Raw genomic sequence first — 12,217 nt, 5'->3', positions numbered from 1 at the left:
TAAAAAACATGTAAGGGATGTGATTTAGCTAAGTACATCTATTACTAAACGTGGGACGATTTGCAAACATGTAAATATTAGGTATTTTACCACAATTAAATAGTGACAAATGATCATCAACCCGAATAACAAAAGGAAAACTAATTTATGTAAAAATAATCACTGTATCTTCCTTTTGCATACTGACAAAACACCATAAATTCAGTTGAAAATAAAACTTTTTCTTGAATAGGTTCATAACTACCGTTGTCTTTTTTAAAGAAGCAAGTGGAATAATATTTATACTAAATAGTCATCTGTATTAGTTTCCTAAAGTGAAGTGAAGTGAAGTGAAGTGAAGTCGCTCAGTCGTGTCCGACTCTTTGCGACCCCATGGACTGTGGCCCACCAGGCTCCTCTGTCCATGGGATTTTCCAGGCAAGAATACTGGAGTGGGCTGCCGTTTCCTTCTCCAGGGGATCTTCCCGACCCAGGGATCAAACCCAGGCCTCCCGCATCTGAGCCACCAGGGAGGCTGCTGTAGAAAGCACCACAAATGGGGTGGCTTACACAATAGAAATTTGTTCTTTCACAGGTTGAGAGGATAGAAATTTGAAATCATATTGTCAGCAAGGCCATACTTTTCCTTGAAGACTCTGGGGGGGAGTTTTCTTTGCTTTTATCTAGCTTTGGGTGGTTTCTGGCCTTCTTTGGTGTTCCTCAGCTTCTAGGTATGAGCCTCTATGAGACTCTGATTTCTACCCTGTCTTCACGGTCTTTTTCCCTGTCTTCACATCACCTTCCCCATGTCTTGCGTTCATGTCTCTGTGTCTCTTCAACTCTTCTTATAAGAACCAGTCTTACCAAATTTAGAGCCTGAAAGTGAAAGTGTTATTTGCTCAGTCATGTCTGACTCTTTGTGACCCCATAGACCCATGGGAGAATCCCATGGATGGAGGAGCCTGGCGGGCTACAGTCCATGGAATTGCAAAAAATCGACATGACTGAGTAACTAACACACACAAAAGAGCTAGTAACAGTAACGGAGAGTCCTTTTCCATTCCTAAGCCCAGAAGAAGAAGTTACCTGGAACCAAAAACAAAGAGGCTAAGGGGAGATGGCCATGCTACAGAAGCTGGTACTCTAGATCATGTACTCAATCAAGTGAAGCAACCTTGCAGGGGGAAGCTAGGGTAATAATTAATCTGGCTTCTATTTCCTCCCTCTATCTCCCTGCAAGTACCCGCATTGTCAGAGTCCAAACAGAAGCCTTCCAAACAGAAGACTTTATGTTTTGGGGCTCCAAAATCACTGCAAATGGTGACTGCAGTCATGAAATCAACAAGACATTTACTCTTTGGAAGGAAAGTTATGACCAACCTAGACAACATATTAAAAAGCAGAGACATTACTTTGCCAACAAAGGTCTGTCTGGTCAAGGCTATGGTTTTTCCAGTGGTCATGTATGGATATGAGAGTTGGACTATAAAGAAAGCTGAGTGCTGAAGAATTGATGCTTTTGAACTGTGGTGTTGAAGACTCTTGAGAGTCCCTTGGACTGCAAAGAAATCCAACCAGTCCATCCTAAAGGAGATCAGTCCTGGGTGTTCATTGGAAGGACTGATGCTGAAGCTGAAACTCCAGTACTTTGGCCACCTCATGTGAAGAGTTGACTCATTTGAAAAGACCCTGATGCTGGGAGGGATTGGGGGTGGGAGGAGAAGGGGATGACAGAGGATGAGATGGCTGGATGGCATCACTGAATTGATGGACATGAGTTTGGGTAAATTCTGGCTGTTGGTGATGGAGGGGAGGCCTGGCGTGCTGCGATTCATGGGATTGCAAAGAATCGGACACAAGTGAGTGACTGAACTGAACCGAACTGAGTCACTGAACTGAACTGAAACAGAAGCCAGAAGCAAGAAAGCTCATTGATTTATATCCATATCTTATATCAACTTCTCAGAGACATCTTTGGGTGAACAATGTTGTAGTGAAGGTTTGAAAGTTCATCTCAGTTTTATTTTGTACTTATGCTAGAATGTCTCTCTATCCTACCTATCCTTGTTTATAGTTTCTGATCAAAGTTAAAGAATAATACTATTTAATTTTCATTTTTAATATGTTTAGTCCTAATGTCAATCTTCCTTTTTGTTTGACAGCTGAAAGACAAGCTTAGCTAAATTCTATGATCAAAGCAGTGATAGGCGGTAGCGAATCTCTGTCATTTGTTGTTGTTGTTGTTGTTACATGTAGAAACACTCTGCAATGACAGCAACATTACACAGTGCTTGTGTAGCAGGCAGCAGATTCATTCTAGCATGCTTTACAGCAGTTTCTGCCACTTGATAAGTAACTCCATATGGACTGAGGTTGAAGCACTAAATCATTGTGTCTTCTTCATGCCAAACACTGATTCATAGCAGTAATTTACCCTGCAACTCATTGCTACTGGAATTTAGAAAATACACTTGTTTTCCCAAATCACAATGGTACCTTCAATTTATTCTCTCTTTGGCTGGATTTGACCATACTGATATTTTAGCATCGTCATGTGTGTTAAACTAGTTTCAGTCAGGCATCTACTTATAATCATAACAGGATTTGAAGGGACCTTAAAGGTCACATAATCTCCCTTCTCACTAGATGCATACCATCCCCAAATGGTAGTCATATATCTGGTTTCTTCTCAAATAATCCAATGACAGGGAACTGACTACTTGAGATGCAGCCTTTTCTATGCTTGGATAGGTTTCATTGCTAAAAGTTCTTCCTTATGTTGAGGGGAAATTTATTAACTCTATTTTTCAAATCTTAGTCTTAGTTCTAGCCTCTAGGATAATAAATTTAACTTTATATTTTTTATTAAGTCTTAAATATTCACTACCTCAAGATATTTCGCAAAGCAGTCACAATTTAGTTAAGGTATATATCCCCTAATAACCATACAGAACAAATTTAATCTGGTCCTAGTTTTCCAAAGCAGTGAGTTCTATGACATTCTAATTCTATGTAGAAATTCAAGCTAAAAAAATCAATGAGAATTTTAGAAGTATGGAATTCAAAGACCTACTCAAAATTATATATTAATGTCCTGATTCTTCTTCAGAGCTATAAATGAGCAGATGATATGTGGGAATTTCAGGAAAATAATTGCTCTCATTGTATATAAACAACATTGCCCATAGAGTGTTCTTAATCTCAAAATCCAAACTTAAACTTGATGCAGAAAACAAATCTGAATTTTTAGTGAAATTCCTGTTAATATCCTTGGTTTTAATTTCTATCTAAATCTGAAGTGGGTTGTCATTTCCTTCTCCAGGAGATCTTCCTGACCCAGAGATGTAACCTGGGTCTCCTGTATTGGCGGAAGGATTCTTTATCCACTAGTGCCACCTGGAAAGTACCCACTAAATCTGAAATAGAGAAAAGAAAAAAATAAAAACATTCTAAGAATGCCAGCAAAGCATAACCATTGACTACATATTGATCACTAACTAAACACTTGATTACTGAGCATATACACAAAATGGAGCTTCAGAAGGATCCGCTGGAGGAGGACATGGTCACTCACTCCAGTACCCTTGCCTGGAGAATCCCATGGGCAGAGGAACCTGTCTGGCTATAGTCCATAGGGTCACAAAGAATCAGACACGACTGAAGCAACTTAGGACAGCACAGCACACAACACATTTATAAAACAGGACATCTCCAGGCTGCAGCTTAAGTGCACTTTTCTCAAAACTGGGTTCTCCAGTGGTCTATCATCCACTATGAAGATTATTTACATTTCTCATTCCCCTGCATCTAGTTTATCTAATATTCCAAACGTTCCTCACCTAGACATTGGACTAAATGTCTGCTAAGCTGGTTTTACCATGGATTTATATCAATATAGCTATTTATTTATTAAGAATGGAATATTTACTCAGGTCAGGTATAAAATAAAAAAGAACAAGAGTCAATCTAAATTGTGAAAATATCTAATAACATTTTCCCCAGATTTAGTTCTGCATATCACATTCTGTCTACATTCTGGTCCTGAACAATACTGTCTTGAGAATGATTTGTCTTGTTCATCTTCTTCTAATATTATCTTATCTGAATTCCATCCATATTTTCAGATATTCAGATTTTGCAAATGGCTCTGAGATTTGCATTTCAATGCAGATTGAGTCCAATTTTGCTCTTGGCATAGCTGTCCCTCATATCACCAGAATTTTGTTCAAATTTCTTTTTCATTTTCTCATTGAATAAGGCAGAATTTGAAAAAAAAAAAAATTAAGCTTTATGCAGATATTACCATAGCCAAGGATATTATAAATGCTGGCAATTGACTAAATGTAAAAAAATTCTTAACTTATCTAGAATATTTAATACTTCAATATTTTATGTTACTCAAGATACTTATTTGTTTGTTTATTTTTCCTGAATAAAGTGCTTAAAATTGTTTCCAAAGCAAATCAGTCCCCAAATTCAGTTTATGTTTAACCATAAGAAAATTATCAATTATTTACTATTATGTGAGTTATTTATAGCTAAATGAACTTATAGTCTTAAGCCTGGGGAATGAGGCACTTGGGGCTCCAGAGAGACTGGTAGAACGGGTCTTCAGATAGGTAAATATTTTCAGGAACTGATTTCTTGATCCCAGTCCTTTTATCGCCTCATATCTAGAAAAGCACTAAATCCTTTCATGATGACATCAGCCCCTTGTGACTACCAAAAAACCTTTTGTGATATAAATGCTGGATTGCATTGGACTCCCCCTTCCCCACGATCTTATACATTGACCTTTTCTCACTACCCCTTTGGAGCAGCTTTTCAGAGCTATCTGAGTGCTGTCTCCTGGGCTGCAGTCCTCATTTTGCCCCCAAATAAAACTTAACTCACAGTTCTCACATTATGGGTCATTTTTTAGTTGACAAATTCATATAATATTTGATGAATAATGCAACTAAAATTAACGGAATTGGAAAAATAATCATATTTAATGATTATATTGCCTTTACATATAATCGCAGCAACTTTTTAATGCCATTTTCACTAATTTGCATCTCTAATTAATTCTTGTTAATAAAGTATAACACCATTAGAAAACAGAGTAAAACATCTGAAAAGGCAAAACAACATAATTGTGTCCTTGTCGAGAAGTAGCCCTGACTATGGGTACACAGAGATAACTTTTTATGACGACTTGGTTTAAGATGATTTTTGGTATTTGTATTTAAACACAAAATATCAAAAGCAAAATAATTTGCTACACAAGGCCTTGTGAAATAAGCTTTCAAAAAATGGTTGGATAATGGGTGAGTACTTTTTTCTGTGGAACAGAACAGCTGTGTACTTTAGGTGATGTCAACATATTTATGGAACTGTTGCATCATTTGTTCAATGCACTTTTCAGACTGCATTACACAGATGAGGTGAAAACAGCAGGATATTATTTATGCTGCACTATGGCTTTGAAAGTGACACCACAATCTGTCTAAAAGTTACTAATTTAGCAATACAAATGTAGAATTCTTCCTTCTTTCTGATGAGGCTGTGCTGTTCTTAGCTGCTCAGTCATATCAGACTCTTGCAACCCCAGGGACTGTAGCCCACCAGGCTCTTCTGTCCACGGGGATTCTCCAGGTAAGAATATTGGAGTAGGTAGACATATCCTCCCCCAGGGGATCTTCCCAAGTCAGCGATTGAACCCAGGTTCTCACACATTGCAGATGGATTCTTTACCATCTGAGCCACCAGCGAAGCCCATGGATACTGGCGTGGGTAGCCTATAGCTTCTCCAGGGGACCTTCCCAACCCAGGAATCAAATCAGGGTCTCCTGCTTTGCAGGTGGATTCTTTACCAATGGAGATACCAGGAAAGCCCTCATAAATAGGGGGAAAGGTTATGTTTCATTAAGGATATTCATTTTTCTAAAGTAAATCTAGACTGAGTTGTCATTCCCTTCTCCATGGGATCTTCCTGATTCAGGGATCAAACCCAGATCTCCCACATTGCAGGTGGATTCTTTAGGACTGAGCCACCAGGGAAACCCCTTTTCCGATGGTAACAATATGCAATTCTTTAAAAGAAAAAATATACTTAGCATGTTTGAAACTTACTTCCATTATTTGTTTGCAAATTAGAAATAGGTAAACATAGGAGAAAGGGGCAACAGAGGATGAGATGTTTGGATAGCATCACTGACTCAATGGATATGAGTTTGAACAAACTTGGGGAGATAGCGAAGGACAGGGAAGCCTGGTATGCTTAAATTAATAGGGTTGCAAATGATTGGACAGGACTTAGTGATTGAGCAAACATAGTGAAAGGGGAATAAAAAATAAAACCTTTCCCCAAGGCTTCAAGATGTAACCTATTTGATCAAGAAATTTTGAAAAATTTTGCAGACAAGTGTGATCTCAAAAACATTTCTACCCTAAATGAACTAAACTGGAATAGTGGTGGGGCTGGGAATCTAGGTAGGCCCCCTGAGCTCTATCAGTGATTTATTAACTGAGAACCTTCGGGAATTCTGTCATGAAAAAAGGCTTCCTCTAAGATCCCTGAAATTTAAATCTCAGTAATATGGAAATTTTAATTCTTCCCATGTTTTCAAACCATGGACTTCAGCTTCCAACTTCTTGGTTTGACAGCTGCTCCAGAGCACAAATGATCAGTCTAAATGCGATTACCCAGGATCTGATGTCATGGTGCCTCCTGGCTCACACATTAGAAACAACAACGTTGCTTCCTTCCGTCCTAACGGGCTCTCACCCTCCCTCTGATTTAGGTTCTTGTTAGTTGCAGTGTGATGATTAAGCACCAGCAAGACCAGGAAAGAAGGGAGTCATATTTATTGTACAGCTAATTAGGCACTGTGCTAGTTCCTCACATATGTTATTATTCCATTTCCTTTCCACTTTAATGACTCTTTACATCTCTCTACCAATACATTCGATTTTCTGTTGAGACTTCCCAGTGAAATGTGCAGTTTTGATCCCTGGCTGGTCTTTTCCCCACAATTACTATTTCCTTTCTTCCAAAGGGACTATGTTTTCCTTTTTTCTGTTTTTTCTTTTTTAACTCATCTTCTAGACTGTCTAAACTTCAGTCTGGTCTGAGAAACTGATTACAATCATTAGCCCTCTTCCTGGGTCTTATCCTGGCCTCACACTCCTTTCAAAGGGGAAGGTACTTCTCAAGAAAGAACACTTAATTCTCTCTCTCCCTCTCTTTTTAATTTTTATTGTTTTAGTCTTGAAAAAACATAAGCAGGTAAAAAGAATTCTGAGCATAACTTTTCTATTCCCTTGTAAGTCATAAATGAAGGAGAATGAGTTCTTTTTTCTTCCAGATATATAACCATTTAATCACTTTTCCATCTCAAAAAGAAAAATGTTGACATTATTCCTCATCACAGGTTATTGTAAGAGAATAGTAGAGTTTTGTTCTAATGGGGCTCAGTTTGGTGTATCTGATGTTCTGCAATGTAACAATACAGTCTAGACTTGCCTATCTCAGAAATGTGAAGTGATAAGAGTTAAGCAGTCTTCCCTGGTGGCTCAGATGGTAACGAATCTTCCTGCAATGCAGGAGACCCAGGTTTGATCCCTGGTAAGGAAGATGCCCCGGCAATTCTCGCCTGGAGAATTCCATGGACAGAGGAACCTGGCCGGATATAGTCCATGGGGTCGGAAAGAATAGTACAGGACTGAGCAACTCACACTTTGACTTTCACTTTCAACAGTTCAGAGAAAAAGAGATACTTCAGAGTGAAAACAAGCCTATAGGATAAAAATTGTTATCCAGATTCTGTAGGTGAACGAAACAGAAACTCATGCAATTTTTTTTTGTCTGTATCATTCTGTTTTTATTTTTTCTTCCACTTATTTTTATTAGTTGGAGGCTAATTACTTTACAATATTGTAGTCGTTTTTGTCATGCAGCACTGTTTATAATATCCAGGACATGGAAGCAACCTAGATGCCCATCAACAGACGAATGGATAAGGAAGCTGTGGTTCATATACACCATGGAATATTACTCAGCCAGTAAAAAGAATTCATTTGAATCAGTTCTAATGAGATGGATGAAACTAGAGCCCATTATACAGAGTGAAGAAGCCAGAAAGATAAAGACCATTACAGTATACTAACTCATGCAATTTTAATGTTTGTATATTCAATACAAACAGTGGCAGTTTTGAACTCAGATCTCTTTAAATTCAAAGACAACGTACTTTGCATTATAATATGTCTTCATAGCAGAACATATCTTCAATAGAAGCCTGTCTGTGACTTATTTACACTACATATTCAACGTTTGCCTGAGAGTTTACAACCAAGAGAGTCGATATCTTACGATAGTCACAAATTATAGATGATATATAGTAAATGGTTAACCAAAGTTTGAATCATCTTTTTTGTAAGTGAATTGTGACATAACTTTCATAAAGTAAATTTTCATACAATAAAATAGTTATTTTAAGATTATAGATTCATGTTTTACATTTAACAGCTGCATATGCTTGTCTAACTTCTGCCCCCAATCAAAATCTAAAATATTTCTGTAAGTTTAAAAAGTTTTCTGATTCCCTGATGTAGTCAATCCACGGGGTCCTCACATCTCAGACAATTCTTATCTGATTTCTATCAGAGATATAGGTTTATTCCAAGTCTAGAATTTCATATAAATGGAAACAGTATGTACTACTTTGTGTCTGTTTGTACCTGGCTTATTGTTTTCAGTATAATGTTTTGAATTTCATCATTATTGTTGTAATATCAACAGTTCATACTTTTTATTACAAAATGCTATCTCATCATATGTATGTAGCTTTGTTTATTTATATGTTCACCAGTTGACAGATATTCAATTTGTTTCCAGTTTTTGCTTTACAAATAACATGGTTATGAATATTTGTGCACCAGCTTCATTGTGGTCCATGTATTTTTTTCTGAGTTAAAAAATTCTGTACATATTTTGGATATAAGTCCTTTGTCAGATAGGTATATCACAAGCATTTTCTTTGAGTCTGTGGCTTACCTATTATTTTCTTGCTGTTATCATCTGAATATCACAAATATTTAATTTTTGACTAGAGTACAGTTATTATATAACATTGTATAAATTTCATGCGTATAGCATTATAGCCTGTTATTTGTCTTCACTGCAAAGTGTTCACCACAGTAAGCTACTGTCTATCGCCATATTATTGACACATTTTCTTCATTTCAACCACTCCCTAATTGTCTTTCCTTCTGGTATTTGTTCTCTGTATCTGTGAATTTTGTTTTGTTTATTTATTTTGCTTTTTAGATTGCACATGTAGATAAAATCATATGGTATTTACCTCTCTCTGTGTGACTTACTTCACTTAGCATAAAACCCTCAGGTTTTATCCATGTTGCTGCAAATGGCAAGATTGCCTTGTTTTCTATGGTTGAGTAATATTCCATTGTATAATGTGTGTGTGTGTGTGTTGTTGTTCAGTTATTCAGTTGTGTATGACTCTGTGCAACACCATGGCCTGCAGCACGTCAGGCTTCCCTGTCCTTCACAGTCTCCCAGAATTTGCATCTCATCCTCTGTTGTTCCCTTCTCCTCCTGCCTTCTATCTTTCCCAGCATCAGAGTCTTTTCCAATGAGTCAGCTCTTTGTATCAGGTGGCCAAAGTATTGGAGCTTCAACTTCAGCATCAGTCCCTCCAATCAATATTCAGAGTTGATTTCCTTTAGGATTGACTGGTTTGATCTCCTTGCAGTCAAATGGAGAATCTTCTCCAGCACCACAATTTGAAAGCATCAACTTCAGCAGTCAGCTTTCTTCATGGTCCAACTCTCACATCCATACATGATTACTGGCAAAACCATAGCTTTGACTATATGGACCTTTGTTGGCAAAGTGATGTCTCTGCTTCTTAATATGCTGTCTAAACTTGTAACAGCTTTTCTTCCAAGGAGCAAGTGCCTTTTAATTTCACAGCTACAGTCACCATCCACAGTGACTTTGAAAGTGAAAGTGAAGTCCCTCAGTCGTGTCCAGCTCTTTGCAACCCCATGGACTGTAGCCTACCAGGCCCCTCGGTCCATGGGGTTTTCCAGGCAAGAGTACTGGAGTGGGGTGCCATTTCCTTCTCTAGGGGATCTTCCCGACACAGGGATCGAACCCAGGTCTCCCACATTGTAGGCAGACGCTTTACCATCTGAGCCATGAGTGACTTTGGAGACCAAGAAAATAAAGTCTGTCCCTGTTTCCATTCTTTCCCCCATCTATTTGCCATGAAGTGATGGGACCAGAAGCCATGATCTTAGTTTTTTGAATGTTGAGTTTTAAGCCAGCTTTTTTTTTTTTTTTTTTTTAAATATTATTTTATTAGTTGGAGGCCAATCACTTTACAACATTTCAGTGGGTTTTGTCATACATTGACATGAATCAGCCATATAGTTACACGTATTCCCCATCACTCTCCTCTTTCACCTTCATCAAGAAGCTCTTTAGTTCCTCTTCTCTTTCTGCCATTAGGGTGCTGTCACCTGCATATTTGAGGTTTACAATGTGTACTTTTTAAAATCACAGTGTACCTTCAAATAATATGACACTGCTTTTTCTAAAATCCAAAAACACTACAACTGATTGATTTTTATTTGGACAACTGAGTTGTCTGAGTTCTTCCTATGTTTTTTATATTAACCCCATATCAGATAAATGATTTTCAAATATTTTTTCCTATCTCATAGGTTGCCTTTTCAGTTTGTTGATGATTTCCTTCACTGTGCAGAAATTTTTGAGTAATCCCACTTGTTGAATTTAGCTTCTGTTGCTTTTGTTTTTGGTGTCAAATTAAAAATTATTGCAAAGACCAGTGTGAAGGAGTTACTGCTTTAGTTTTCTTCTAGGAGTTGTATGGGTTTAGGTCTTAGATTCTTTCAAGTCAGTAAATCATTTTGAGTTGATTTTTTTGTAAATGGTGTAAGATAAAGCTTCAGTATCAATTTTTTTTTCCTTTGCTTATTGTATATTCTAGGTTCTTTTGTTGTAAATTAGTTGCACATGTATTGATGCATTTATTTCTGGGTTCTCTGTTCCATTGATCAAAAATAATAATAACTAAATTAAAAAAAGGACAAAATATCATTCTCCCCCCCTCACCCCGTCCTCTATGCTAGTAAAGTCATTGGATTTATTTTTACTTATAACTTTCACTGCACATTGGTTTGGTTTTGCTTTAAGAGCCAAATATGTTTGAGCAAGCTTTATTTTTAGTGAGAAGAGAATTTTGTATTTATTCACATTCTTATCACTAGTAAAACTTTCAATTTCTTTATAAAAATTTGAGTGATTATCTGAAATAGGCTTCCATTAGATTATAGAATGTCTCAAATATTTTCTATATTGTGAACTTTCTCAACTTTGTTTTTCTGAAAATGTTTCATTTCACCTTTATATTTGATTTATTTTTCTGAGTATAACATTCTAAGTTGAAATTTTAAAGTCTTTAAATCTGCTAATAATTTATTGCATTGTCTTCTGACTAGCGTTTTTTCCAATGGGAAGTGAACTTTGTGTTTTTTTTTAATATTTGTTTCTCTGTACATAATGTATCTTTCTTTATGGCTACTATTAAGGCTTTCTTTTGATCATTGGTTTTCAGGAATTTTATCATGATGCCTAGAATTCATTTAAAACTTTTTTATACTACTCTAATTTTGCTGAATTTTTTGTTCTTTGGATTTATATTGGTCTTAAAACTAGATGGTATTTGCTCATTATTTCATCAAATATTTTTTCTTCACCATCTTGCCCCAGGTTGCAATTTCATATATGTCAAGTTACTTATTTTACTTCAGGTTACTGAATTTCTAGTCACTTTCAGCCTCTGTCCTATTTTATTTTGAATTATCTCTGTTGATCTACCTAAGTTTTAATATCTTTTTCTTTATAATGTCTAATCTGCTATTATGCTCACCAGTGATGACTTTTCATTTCAGGTTTTTCTAAACATAAAATTTCATTTGTTTCTTTTTAAATAATTTGGTTTTTTTTCTTATGTTTATAGTTTTCTTTAAAATTCTATACATATTTATTATGGCTATTTTATGACCACATTATATTCATTTTTTCTGTACTCTTATATTTATTTATTTTTTCATGATCATGGATGTTATTGTTTTACCTAATAAAAATTTGTTTTGTGTTGAATTTTATTGTTGAATATATGAATCTTAACTGTTTTCCCATAAG

This window comes from Muntiacus reevesi, chromosome 21, assembly GCF_963930625.1.
Source record: "Muntiacus reevesi chromosome 21, mMunRee1.1, whole genome shotgun sequence".
Taxonomy (NCBI): Eukaryota; Metazoa; Chordata; class Mammalia; order Artiodactyla; family Cervidae; genus Muntiacus; species Muntiacus reevesi.
Note: the sequence above shows the minus strand (reverse complement) of the source record.